We start from the raw sequence: 14781 nt of genomic DNA, 5'->3' as shown, positions 1-14781 counted from the left end.
TGGAAGTGTTTGTTAATGAAGTATAAGTTAAAAGGTGACGGAGTGGGGTTGTTATTGGTATAAGAGGTTGATTTGTTGGTATGTTAATAAACTTAACCATGATAGGTTAATATTGTGTTTGGTCCGTATTGACTTGTCTGAATGTATAATATAACTATTTATAATAGTTTATTTAAATCCGCCTTGATCAATTCACTCATTAAATGAAAGAAACGCTATTTATTAAACCATACATGTTTCGGGAAATCTCAACCATTCCCTTCATCAGTGGTTAGATCAAAGAATAGCACAATTTGACACAATCTTTTGTTTTACAATTTAAAGGAGTATAGTGTCCCAATACATCATATCAAAGAGTAAAGAGAACTTATGAAATATTATAAAAATGATCAATACATACAATTTTGGTTGAACTGAATGAGAATACTATATAAATTTAGGATCTTCAAGTTTTTCTTTTCTTCTTCTTTTTGTTCCTTAAATGATTATATGCTAGCCTAAACAGTGGGTTATCTTCTGCACTTTTCTCATTTAAACTTGATTCAGGATTACATTTTTGTGTAAGGTAAATTTCTAAATTTCCAAAACATTCATCAGTTTTCCCTTTTTGGTCGAATGTAATAATTTCATGTTATTGGAAATGTCTGTAAATTTATGATTCATTTCAACCATATGTTCTCCCATTGCTGAATATTTTTTATGTTTGATCGCATTAACATGTTCTTTGTACCTTATAGCCAAACTTCTTCCGGACTGTCCTATGTATCGTTGTTTACATGTTTGGCATGTTAATTTCATAAGTTCTCTTTACTCTTTGATACGATGTATTGGGCACTATACTCCTTCAAATTGTAAAACAAAAGATTGTGTCAAATTGTGTTATTCTTTGATCTAACCACTGATGAAGGGAATGGTTGAGATTTCCCGAAACATGTATGGTTTAATAAATAGTGTTTCTTTCATTTAATGAGTGTATTGATCAAGGCGGATTTAAATAAACTATTATAAATAGTTATATTATACATTGTTGGTATGTGTCGGTATTTTGAGTGATTGTTGCTAAGAGTGAGTGTGGCCAAATATGGTTAAATAATATGTTGTAGAAAGTGGTGGGTGGATGTAACTGGAGTGGTGGGAGGAAGTAATACATGTTTATGAGGAAAAATGATGGTTAGAAAGATGTGGAATAAGAAGTTGAATTGGTGGTATATAGTGAGTGAATAAAAGGGTTGAAATCAATATGTGATTATGGTTGTATATGTGTGAATGGCAAGATGTTTATTAGCAAGCTAATGATGGTTAAGAGAAGGGTATGGTATTTTAAGTGAATATACTTTAAGCAAGTTAATGGTAGATCAGTACCGGTATGTAAAGGTTGTGGTTGCAGAAATGAAATGATGCTTAAAAGATGGGTATGGTAATTTGAGTGAATGTGGAGTGTGATTGTTATTGGTATTGGAAAAGTATAGTGCATCTAGTTGTTCAGTGGGTTTTGATAGGTGTGATTGAGTGATTGTTGCTAACTGTATTTGAAATTAATATTGTATGCAGAAGGGAGATTACATAGTGATTAAGTGTGATTTTGATGGGTGTGATGATAGACAAGTAGACTTGAATTATATGAGTTGGATTTTTGAGTGATTGTTGATAAGAGTGAGATGGGTAAAAGATGGATGGATAATTGAATGTAAGTGAGTTGATGGTATATAGTAATTGAGCAGAGTCAAAATCAATGTAAAATTAGGGCTGGTAGATGTTCAGTTGGTAAAGTTGGGCAACCAAATATGATAAATTTATTTAGTTGGTAATAAGTTGAATGACGGTAAAAATTGATATGTGATTATGGTTAGTATATGCAGAGTGTGACTGAAAGAGAGATGTAAAGGGAGCTAGTGTTGCATAGTTGATAAACTACAGGTTTGGTAATATGGCAAGAAATTAGATAATGATGGTAAGTTATAGTGAGTAATGAGAGGTAACATGAAAGAAGAATAATGCACAAGGTAGAAACATGAAGATAATGTAGAACACAAACTCAGCAGTGACGTAACATGATGACTGTGCAGCAAGTGGCAGTAGATCGAGTGAGAAGAGGTAGGTGTGGAATGTTATGACTTGCTGTGTCAGTCAGGAGAGGTAAAGGAGGGTATTGTCCTCCATATGTGTGGCCTTGCGCAAAGGTGTCGGTGTGCTGTACTAACATGGCTATCGGTTCCCCAAGAGGGAGTTGTCCGTGGGCCATTTTTCAGCAGGTGCCGAGTATTTTATGAGAATTTATTTTGTGTGTGTGTGTTTGTATAAGAGCTTGTCTAGGTTAGGCATTATTATTTTTCTCCATTAACGGATCAATAATGGTAGTAAATACTGTAGATCTGGAGGAAAATAAAGATGTAATATATGTAATATCATTGATATATATGAAAAAATAAAGGTCCAATAATACTGCCTTCAATATATAAATCAATCATTCACTACTGATCTGCATTTAGGGCAGATGCCCAGGTGGCAGATTCCCTATCTGATGTTTTCCTAGCCTTTTCTTAAATGATTGCAAAGAAATTGGAAATTTATTGAACATATCCCTTGGTAAGTTATTCCAATCCCTAATTCCCCTTCCTATAAACGGAATATTTGCCCCAATTTGTCCTCTTGAATTCCAACTTTATCTTCATATTGTCATCTTGATGAATTCCTCTTAATTATTACAGGGGCAGATAAAGCTTTGCCTACTCTAATTCTCTGAATTCTATTTTCCAGAAACATAGCCACCCATTCAGTCACTCTTTTGTCAAGTCCAATTGACTCATGCCAATAGTCTCCCATGATCTACCCTATCAAATGCCTTAGATAGGTCAATTGTGATAAAGTCCAATTAACCTTCTGAATCCAGGATATCTGCAATATCTTGCTGGAATCCTACAAGTTGAGCTTCAGTGGAATAACCTTCCCTAAACCCAAACTGCCTTCTATCAAACCAATTATTAATTTCATAAACATGTCTAATATAATCAGAAAGAAAGCTTTCCCAAAGCTTACATGCAATGCATATCAAACTGACTGGCGTGTAATTTTCAGCTTTATGTCTATCACCCTTTTCTGTATACACAGCGGCTACTATAGAAACTCTCCATTCTCCAACTCTCCATAGGTTGGTGGCTAACTATAGTCCAGGAGCATAATGCATCTCATGGAATTTTTTGTGAAGGGAAGGTGCAACTATGTAAAATCTCTGTACTGTCTGCTAGATCATGGTGTAGTACCGCGTGTTTACCTTAAAATTGTGCTGTTCAGTTTTGTGTATGTTTAGTCCTCAGCCCGAAGGCTGGTTGGGTCCTCAACAGCTCCGCCATCAGCTGTCATAGATGCCTAGGCATCACTGAAGAGGCGTACTAGAGAAATGAGGAGTGAGGTAGTTTCCCGTTGCTTTCCTCACCGAGCCAGAAGTTGCTATTACATATCAGTCTGCCAAGCCCACTGAAATGCATGCACCAACCGACCCTATGGACGATATTTTCACACCTTTCATAGCAGGGACTGGGTGCAGAAGGAATGGCATTACTAGCATCACTCATACCTCAGTCACTTTCATTTTGTCAAAGCCAAGGATAAAGCTGAGACAGATCAATGAAAGTAACAAGATTTCTCTAGCCCATACCAGCAGACATAGTGCACTGTAAGGCATTTATGACGTCATAAATCCTAGATGGCCACCATATGTGACATTTGCAGTATTCATTATATTAAGAATAACTCCTTCCAGAGTGCTCATACGCACAATATGTACGGTATAAGACATTTTCTGATGTCCATGATCTGTTGAACAAATTTAGTCCTTATCAAATTTTTCATATCTCTTACCGTTCGTGAGTTATGGTCCATTTTATATGTTATCATCAGTTTTGAACATGATACCGTCAGTTACTTATTAAGGGATGAAAGAAATAATGATAGCGCTCTTATTTACTCACAATAAATTTAATATTACAGTGATATGGAATAAACATTACTAGTTCAGGCATGTACAATGGCATGAAATGGCATGAATATTTTACTAATACATGTACAATGATATTTAACAAATATTAATGTTTAACATTAATGAACTAATGATAATGATATGACATTGTTCTTCATGAAGCAAATTTAACTCCATCATATAATAAATTTTTAGTAGAACCTAGTAGTAGTTCTTAAAATATATTACATATTGATATAAAAAGTATTATTTAATGAGATTAAATTATTCTTTTAAAACAAAATATCATCACTATTTAACTGCTCCAATGAATTTTCTGTATGGTGATCATAATTGTCACACATACGTTCATCTCCTCCACATACACACAGTTCAGTGCAGTTTAGATTGTGGGAAAACATTTACATGGTGGAGCACACATTCTTTTAACACAAGAACTGTCTCTAGAGTGCATGGTAGCATACACATAACAGGAGCATAATGGTCGTTTTTCTCTTTCAATTTTCAGCCACAGTTTAATGGTGAAGGCAAATCTGAGTAGGGATGATCAGGACGGCACCATACTATGGTTTGATAATGAACTCTGTCAACATATGGTATCAGTGATGCACTTGTTGGTAACAAGATTTCTCCTCGAGTTTCTTTCTTTGTGAACATCCACGACCTCAGTTCTCCAAAGATATATTTGTGCCAGGGTCATAGATTTGACATATGAACTTTTCTAATTAAAAGTCTATCATTATTAAGAAAATTTTTCCAAGCTTCCAAGTTTGCTAACAGCTTCCAGCATGTCATCATCTGCTTTACTGAAGACTTACTAAAAGGAGGTTCTCGCTTTCTTTGCCAATGTTCCTGTGGTGTCACTTCCGAACAACGCATGCACACCTAGTAATGCTGAAGTTTTGTTTGGGCCCAGGGAATCGGTTACTTTGCTGAGACTGATCATTCTTTGCTTCACATTTAATTTCTTTCTGACTTTGTGATATTAGGGCATCTTATAAAATTATTTATAGCGTAGATTGTAGTCCTTTACTCGTATTCCTCGACTTTACATACCGTTTCATTAAATTCTGTTTACCAATTTTCTCGTGACTCAGCGCTGATATGGACTTAGAAACAAAACTTGAAATTCATCAATATCTCTGTTGTCATAGGCAATATGGTAAAAATGTATAAGACGTAAATGATTGGAAATTTAATACTATATAACATTATTTATGCAGTATTTATTGGTAGGACCATTTTAGTCCTTCCCCTAAACTACTGTTTTACTCACCATGATTAAAATTATTTATGGCCTAGATTGTAGCAACTTACTCCCATTTTCATTAAATTATCTTAAGCCATTTTCTTGTGATGCATGTACATACAGATAGACAGAAATTACAGAAAATTAAAAAGTGAGAGGAGATCGATTTGGTTAAATTTGACGAGAAGGAGAGATAGAATGATAGGACACATTTTAAGACACCCAGGACTTGTTCAGTTGGTTTTTGAAGGAAGTGTAGGTGGTAAGAATGGTAGGGGTAGACCAAGGTATGAATATGACAAGCAGATTAGAGCAGATGTAGGATGCAAGAGTTACGTAGAAATGATAAGGATAACACAGGATAGGGTGGTATGGACAGCTGCATCAAACCAGTCTATGGACTGATGACTCCAACAACAACATAAAATACCTAATAGATCTAATTAATCAGTAGTATTGTTCTTCTAATTATTTTAATTATCTCCTGTCCAGTACCGTATTTCCGTTTCAGGTACTCTCTTGCATTAGTCCTTTGAGATTGTGTAGTGATATAAGATGGCGGCGGCCGCACGCTTGCGGCTTCAGAATCGTGCTGCTCATTGCCAGTCTACGATCTATGTGTCTGTGGTTGCCGCGCAATCTGCTGTAGTCTCCCCGTGTGTCGCCATGGCCGACAGTCTGACTTCAGAGTGTTTTATATGACAGCTACCGGCCTAATTCTTCCAATCTTGCAGAAATTGGTCATATTTACAAGGAACTAATTTCGCAGGAACTAACAATGGATTAAACAATAGTTTTGGCCTATTTTTAATACGATAACGTTTTAGCGAACGTAAATGCTGCTCGGGTGGCAATTGTTCCCGCGAATGCTCTCCGTGAGATAAATGTAAGCGTATTTCAGTTGTTTATTATGCAGTCCACTCAGAACTAATCAACCCAGTAAATGTTTTGTTAAGACGGAGGCCATACTTTCCATTTTCATCTCAGTTGAATGTAAAGCTTTTCAGTCTGACGAACACACAAGTTCAATATAAATTACACTATAATATACCTGTAAAAACACACTATTGAACAAGGAAATACACATCGCAAAGAATGAAATGTCATTCTTTGTTTAATAGTTTATTTTTACAGGTAGATTATAGTGGAAAATTTATATTGAACTTGCGTGCTCGACGGACCTAAGAGCTTTTAAGTTACAACCCTGTGAATGATCTTGTCCTCGCATCTCACGCGCGGAAATTTAACAAGGAGAGCAAATTAGAAGAACTTTTTCCGATAAAAAGGCAGAGACTTGATGTGGGACCAGTTGAAATTCCAGATTTTTAAACCGCATGTTCATTATCAGGGAAACTTAGCATGAGGAGGGAAAAATTAAAATCACTCAAAGTTGCCATTGTATTATTATTTACATATAATGTCTGTATTTATAGTATCGTACAGCCTGAGCGACCGACAAGCGCGGACGTGTTGAGTAGAGGGTCCCGGTAGAATGAGAGAGAGAGAGGGGAATGGCGGAGTGGAGTGCAGTAAAGAAGTGAAGATCTTATAGAAGATGACTGGTGTGGAGCAATGCAGGGCAATTATAGGAAGATGGCAGGGAAGATGGAAGAAAGGAGAAGTGAAAAAAGGAGGGTGTAAAATGGAAATGGGAATTAAGGGATAGATGACGCTGACAGCATCGGTGATTATAGTAATGCTATAGATTGGGGGAGTTGAATTGAACTTCGGACTGACCTCCAGTGGAAGCATGAGTTGGGAAGACGTGGAAGAAATCAGAAGGGTAGTAAAAGAGGTGGTTGAAGAAGTGTACCCCTTTGAGCAACTTAAACATATGATACATAACCGAACGAGGGAGTTCGACAAAATGAAGAAATGGTTCTGGGAAAGGGCCGAGGGCACAACATCCAAAGTGATAAACAACGCGGAAGAAGTGGCAAAATTAAGCAAAATATAGGACGATCAGAAGAGAAAGTGCTGAAGCTCAAATCAGAAGTATAAACCAGTAGTAAAGACCGTGGAAAGAAATGCTTGGTGTGCCAGAGGAAAAGAGGGAGGACAAAGTGCTTACCATCTACAAAGTGGTAGATTTCATTCAGGGGAAAATGAAAATTAATTTTAGCGAAGTAGACATAGACGATGTGGAGAGTATAGGGAAAGGAAAAGGAAATATACCTATCATAGTGCAACTGCTATCCAGGTTGATAGCCGATATAGAGATTGGTAATGCGGGTAATATACAGAGGGATAAAATATGGATGAAGAGACATGGGAAGTGAAGGGATCAGGAATGCTAAAATTCTCAAGAAACACGAGCTAGACATCAAGGTCTGAGAGCCGTTATCAGGGGACAGGAACTAGAAGTGACAAATGGCAGCTGGAGAGGAACTTGGCCCGTGACTAAATTATTGGCCCTAGAAGAAGAGATGAAACAGGGGGAAGACACAGAAATGAGTATGGAGAAAAGAGTGGAAGAAGGATAAGCCATAAAAAGCAATGGAGGATTAGACGGGCAAGGTGACAAGGAAAACACGAAGGGAAACAGGAAGTTGAATGAAGAAAGGCAGGGAGAGGAAAACAATGAAAGTGTGTTCATAAACATTGAGAAGGAAAGTGCTGTGGACAACGGAGTGAGAATAGGAAGGTTTAGGGATGCTGCTAGGGACATAGCCAGAGAAGAGGAAAGGCAAAGAAGTGAATGCAGTGAAGTCAGGGAAGCACGGGGTGAAAAGGTAAGGTCAGAGGCACCCTGGCAGAGACTCGAACTGGGTAATGAGCAGAGGGAAGAGCAAAAGCTTAAGGGTCCTGTGGGGAGTAAAAAATGATGAGAGGATGGTAACAAGAAGCAAAAAACTCTAACAAAGTTAGAAAGTATGTAAGTAAGGGAATGGTTGTCGAAGACATGGTGGTTATAGAAGGAAAGAGAATGGTGTCTTTATGTTATTCGTAATGCGGTCTGGAAATGGGTGGAGCTGATGACACAAGGGGTTGGTGAGTGGATAGTTCATTTTTTGTTGAAGTGTGTCTTGGAGGTGTGTTCATGAGGTGGAATTAGAGGTAGGTGTCTGTATAATGAAGGTAATGGTGATGGCGGCATGTATGGTATAGTAGTAATAGTGAATTAATGGAGTAAGTTGTAATTAGTTTGTAGTGTGTTTAATTATTATAGTAGATATAACGGAAATGTATAAGGAGGCAGAACTGGAGTGTAGATTTGGAGCTTTAAGTAGAGCGGTGTGTAGAATGAAGTAGTTACAATGGAGGTGAGGAGATGATATGGTCAAAGGAAGGGTATGGTATTTGACTGAATGTGATTATGAATCCGGAGATACATTATGGTTTGTGTTTGTATGGTGAAATTATTGGTGAAATGTATTTTGGAGGTGTGTTTATGTTTATATCTTAGAGAGTATATATGGGAATGTGTTTGTAATGAAAAAGTTATAATGGAGGTGAAGATATGATGTGGTCAAAAGAAAGGTATGGCATTTGAGTGAATGTGGTCAAAGAGAGGATGGGAATTAGGTGGAGCTGGCGGTTAATGGAGGTAGGAGTTTTTTATTTTTAGTAAGCTGTTATTTGTATTTATTCTTGAACATAACAGGCGTTCAGCCCCAAATACATGTTCACAATAAAAACAACTTACAAAAACAGGAAAAAGGAACAAAGGAAACAACTACACGAGACTCTTAGGGCATGCCATGATGTCCATCAGATACTCCGGAAACGTGACACACTCTAGGGAGGACCACCACGGCAGTCCTCCTCAGTCCCTACATGCCACGTCCATTGACCCCGCTGGATAAAATTAAATAAAGAACTGCTGCTGCCCGGCCATGTCATCGTCCCTGGTGAGAAAACGACCGCCCTCCCATGATGACACGACCGGCCATATCCGTGGGGCCCGTAAGACGCCCCCAACCATCCCTACCAGATGACAGTGCAGCTTTCTCACCATTCCATTAGCGGTCGACCTTGTGAGGCTGTAACCGCTCTCCTACTGTACCCCGCTTCTCTTTTCGTCGTTCCGCATACATCTCTCTTTTCTTTCTAAGGGGTTGGCCAGTCCTACCCCCTCCTCTTCCGGGAATGTCCTACTCTCCCTTACCAACTACTCCTTACTGTCACTTACTGTACATAAATCGTGAGAAAACTGCACCTGTCCAAATCTAAAAGTATAATAATAATAATAATAATAATAATAATAATAATAATAATAATAATAATAATAATAATAATAATAATAATAATAATAATAATAAATAATAATAATAATAATAATAATAATAATAATAATAATCTAAAATATAGCTATTCTCCTTTCTAACATACTAGATATATCCGATACAAGATATTTTTGCTGCAGGAGTCACAGACTTCTCGTTTCAGCACACTCATCACGTGTCCTTATGCACTCAGCAACTTTCCTCACATTCATTGTTCCCTGACCTACTCCGTTCAATTCCAAAACAACGATAGTCAGCAATTACATTCCATCCCGCCATATCACAAACAATGAGGCCTCTACCTTTGCAAAATAACACATCATTTACCCAACTCCACCAACTCAACTATGTACCCATCACCAGTACTCCACTCACCATTAAATTTATCATATAATCTCCATCCACTGCATATCATCGAATTATCAAACAAGTTTCCAATAAACACACAACTCTATTCCAAACACGTACCCCCATATCCACCCTATTACTCTCCCTCTTTCATCTTGCACTCAAAGGGATTTCTACCGCACATACATACCTGTTCAATTCGCTCTCGTCCTCCCACTGCTTGATAATACACCTTAAAATAGACTGCTCATCCCTTTTTCCCAATAGTTTCCGATGTTCGGCACTAAATAATCTATTTCTTATCTTACTTGTTTCTTCACATTCGTCATTAACTGCCCCACATAGTACACAAACTGTCTTGTCCCTTCCTTTTAACCAACCCTTATTCTTATGTAGTCCCATCAGCCACCACACCAACTCCCTCTATATATCCTGTCAACGTATATAATATTCATCCCCGTTACTTCCTCTGCTTCAATAAAACATTCAGCTAACTTCTTAGTCTACATTCCTCCAACAATTTATGCCTATGAATATCTCTAAACTTCCTCGAAAGCACCATCAGCGCTCTGGCTTATGTCTTCGTCCAGAGCTCGCCCCACATATGTCCTAATCCTGTCATCTCCAGATATATTTTAATTTTGACTAGCCAGAATCACTTATACATACTCTTCAGTTGTTGTTCGTACGCAGCATGTAGCAACATCCCGCCATCTTGTCTTTTCAAAATCATCCAATATTACTATTCGTTTCACACACTCAAATTACAATTCTTCCCCAAATAGTAATCCCACACCTGCATTAGCTGTACACAGCGGGAGCCGCATCACTGACTTACCGAAATTACAAATAATTCGTCTCAATTCTACTCTTTTTCTCATCCATCCCCCAAATTTCAGCCCCATTCATTACCCTACCAAAAACCACCGATCTTAAAACTAACCTCAAACTTTAGCCAAGAAGTTTTTGACTGAGGCAAGGGTGGCCATCCCTTTGCTTCTCGCAAGCCTTAACCATCCCAAGTCTCTTTTCTGTTAATAATGATGCCTAAATATTCCATCTTACTTAGTTGTTCCAACCTTTCTCCCTGCACGACCCATTCCCCCTTCTTCTTCCCTCCTTCCCTCCTTCCTTCCTTCCCTCCTTCCCTCCTTCCTTCCTTCCTTTGTGTAACTGGGCTACTAGCACTTTCGATTTGTTCCCGTTAATTTTCAAGGCTCACTTCTTTGCGAAATCCGACACTGTATTTAAGCTCCTCTGCATCCCTGTTGAAGTTAGTCATCAATATCACATCATCAGCAAAATTCAAACCAGGTACCTCCATCCCATTAATGACCGGTACGGCCCATTTGACTTCCCCATGTCCATCCAAGATATCGTTAATGAATAAAATAAAGAATATTGTCAGTAATTTACACTCTTGCTTTAAACTCACCCAGGACTCTAGTGGTCTGCTCAACCTATCGTCACCCAATTTTACACAACACCTAACTACTGTATATATCGCCTCCACTCCCCTTAGCATCTTTTCCGACAACCCCAACCTACACAATTTCTCAAATAGAGCCCCTTTATTGACCTTATCGAATGCCTTTTCAAAGTCAATTCCCGCTACATACACCTTACCTCTTGACGAGCTCATATATTTCTCCAAAACTGTCTTCACTATCATTATATTGTCCACTGTTCTTTTCTTTTTTTCTAAATCCCGCTTGGAAATCTGACAATACTTCGTTTCTTTCAGCCCATTCACTTTACCCGTTCGCTAATACCCCTGTATAAATTTTACTTAAGGCATCTAATAGAGAAATTCCCCTATAACTATTCATACTGTCTTTGCTACCCTTTGCCTTATATATTGGACATACAATTCCTGTCTCCCACTCCCTAGGGCACTTCCCTCCATCAAAACTCTTATTGAATAGTTTAACTATGCCCTCTATCATTGTCCCATTTTTGCTAATTTCTTTCCAAAACTTAATATTGATACCATTGCAATTCTCCCCCCCCCCCACCGCCATGCCCCTAATTCTTCTTATCACTCCCAAAGTTTCTTCTCTTGTGATTTCCTTGTCTAGTTCGTAAATTGCCACTCTTCTACTCCTCCAAATTGCTTGGTCCCTCGTCTCACTCAACCATACCTTCCCCTTCCCTTCGAATAATTCCATGAAGAAGCTAACCCACTGTAGATCCTCAATGCTCGATTTCTCTAGACTCCCTCCACCCTTAATTATTCTATTTATCCTTCCCAAAACTTTCTCAGTGTTATTCAACTTACATTCTTCATTTATGGCTTCAGTCTGTTCCTCTAACCACGCCTTTTTTTTACCTCACACATTTTCTTTTGTAATCTTTCCTTAACTTACAAAAAACTCTCTTTCTAAGCTTCCACCTTTTTTCCATATTCCCCTAACGCTCCCAGCACCCTCTTTTGCATACCTTCACACTGTATATTAAACCATTCTTCTTCCTCTTTCTTTTTTCTTCCACCATTATCTATCTGAGCTATCATCTTTATAAGATGTAGCAGCAATTCCAAGGCTTTATCGATACTATTCTCCTCTAATGCCCTTTCCCATCCCTATTTCAGTAAGTGTACCACTTCTTTTGCTACCCTGTCTCAATCCCTTTTCACTTTCTCTGTCCATTTGTACATTTGATACCCTCCCCCTAGAGCGTCCTTCGTCTTAACTTCTATCCTTATATTCTTATACTCCACCCTTTTTAACAGAACCCACACTGGGAAATGGTGTGATTTAATCCACTCTACTACTTCCATCCTTATAATATTCTCTAACACTCCCTTCGAGCATAAAACTATATCTATCGCACTACCCCCCAACTCTGAAACATAGGTCAGTTCCCCATAGTCCGGCTCCATGGCTAAATGGTTAGCATGCTGGCCTTTGGTCACAGGAGTCCAGGGTTCGATTCCCGGCAGAGTCGGGAATTTTAACCATCATTGGTTAATTTCTCCGGTACGGGAACTGGGTGTATGTGTCGTCTTCATCATCATTTGTCCGACTCGTTTCCTGAACAGTCAGCGTACTGGCCTTCGGTTCAGAGGGTCCCGGGTTCGATTCCCGGCCGAGTCGGGGATTTTAACCTTAATTGGTTAATTCCAATGACACGGGGCTGGGTGTATGTGTTGTCTTCATCCTCATTTTCATCCTCATCACGACGCGCAGGTCGCCTACGGGTGTCAAATAGAAAGACCTGCACTTGGCGAGCCGAACCCGTCCTGGGATATCCCGGCACTGAAAGCCATACGACATTTCATTTTTCATCATCATTTCATCCTCATCATGACACGCAGGTCACCTCAGGGAGTCAGATCGAAAGACCTACACCTGGTGAGCCGAACATGTCCTCACACACTCCCGGCACTAAAAGCCATACGCCATTTCATTTCATTTCCCCGTACTGTCACCCTCCTTCCATCCATTCAGAATATACAAATACCCCGCTACGCACAACTCTAATAGCTTCTCCTCATAACTGTTTATAGTTTTATCCTCACTTCTTCTACTTCTCAACATGCAACTCCCGTCTTCCCTACTATATAGTGAGCTCTGTTCCCCTATTCTCGCGTTCCAATCTTTAAATAGCAGCATGTCCTATTCTTCTGCAAACTTCTCCCTTATCATACTAATCTCCACCAATAGCTCTTCAAAAATATGCTTATTATGATTACGGAACTACTAGGATGGCAATATACAAGCGCTAGGATTATTCTCTTCATCCTTCCCTCTACCCATCCCATATTAAATCTCATCCATATAACTTCCTGCGTATATATCACGATATCTTCTATTATCACTAATCTCTTCTTTAATTAATACTGCCATTCCTCCTGGGGCTCGCCTTTATCCATCTCCTTTCTTCTATATTTATATTTAATCAAAAAACCCTTCCATGAAATATCTTTCCCTTCTTCCAACAACATCTCCAAGAGTGCCACAACATCGAAACTTTCTACTAATTCCCTAACTTTTTTCCTATTTTGTTTCTTATCCCCTCTGTATTCACACATCATATTTTCCAATAAATTTATAACTTATCCTCCGTCCCTTCTAAATTGCCTCCCTTATTCTTACTCCTTGTAGCTCTTACCCCCTCATTCCCTGTTTCGATACCTCCTTTTCTTAACATTCTTTTCCGTTCCATGCCCTCCGTATCCTCCACCCCCTTGCACACTTTACCCCACAAGTCTTTTAAGCTCCTACTTCTTCCTCTGTTCATAACATCTTTACCTTTTTGTCGATCACCCTTCTCATGTTCTTTCTTGCTCCCTAAACCACTACACACTGCACCCGCCGGTTCTTGCGGCTCACCCTCACTGGCCCCTTCACTGCTTTGCTCTTCTGTATCCACATTGCATTGCCCACTTCCACCTGGGTAGATCTCCACTCCTTTCTCCACTTCACCCCTAGTTGTTTCTGCTTCCTGCATTCCATCTTGCACTGCCATCACTCCCCCCACCCCCTCAGAACTGACGTGTTCGTCCATCTCTTTCAGCTTCGCCACTGGGTGTTCCCTAACTTTGTCCACTCTCTCCACATCGTCTATGTACACTTCACTGAATTTTATCTTCATCCTATCCCGTATGACGTCTACCACCTTATAGATTAAATCAGTCTTTCCTTCCTTCTCACCTTCTTCGAAACAATATATATATGGCTTTCTTCATTCTCTCCTGCCTGTACCCGTCTGTTTCCTTCTTCATCATCAACACCTCCTCTTCTAGATGTTTCACCTTCCCTCTTAATAACTCTATTTCTTTCTCATTGTTACACACTTTATTGTTCGATTCCTCAATCTTAGTTTCTAACCATTTCTTCATGTTCCCTATCTCCTTTCTCTGCTCTCCCATCATGTCTTTTATTTCTTGCACCTTATCCCAGTGACAATGTTCTTGTATCACTTCCTTCACTGCTGCCAAATCTTCCATGCTGAATGTGTCACTGGTATTTGGGCCTGGG

General features: G+C 39.0%; 1 pseudogene; it reads right to left on the bottom strand.

The window, feature by feature from the left end:
* Positions 1-14395, bottom strand: part of LOC136866839 (uncharacterized) — a 53025-nt pseudogene extending 38630 nt beyond the window's left edge.
* Positions 14396-14781: the final 386 nt, after the last annotated feature.

Source organism: Anabrus simplex, chromosome 3 (genome assembly GCF_040414725.1).
Source record: "Anabrus simplex isolate iqAnaSimp1 chromosome 3, ASM4041472v1, whole genome shotgun sequence".
In the NCBI taxonomy this organism is placed as follows: domain Eukaryota; kingdom Metazoa; phylum Arthropoda; class Insecta; order Orthoptera; family Tettigoniidae; genus Anabrus; species Anabrus simplex.
The sequence above is the reverse complement of the archived record's forward strand: the minus strand, read 5'-3'. Positions and strand labels throughout refer to the sequence as shown.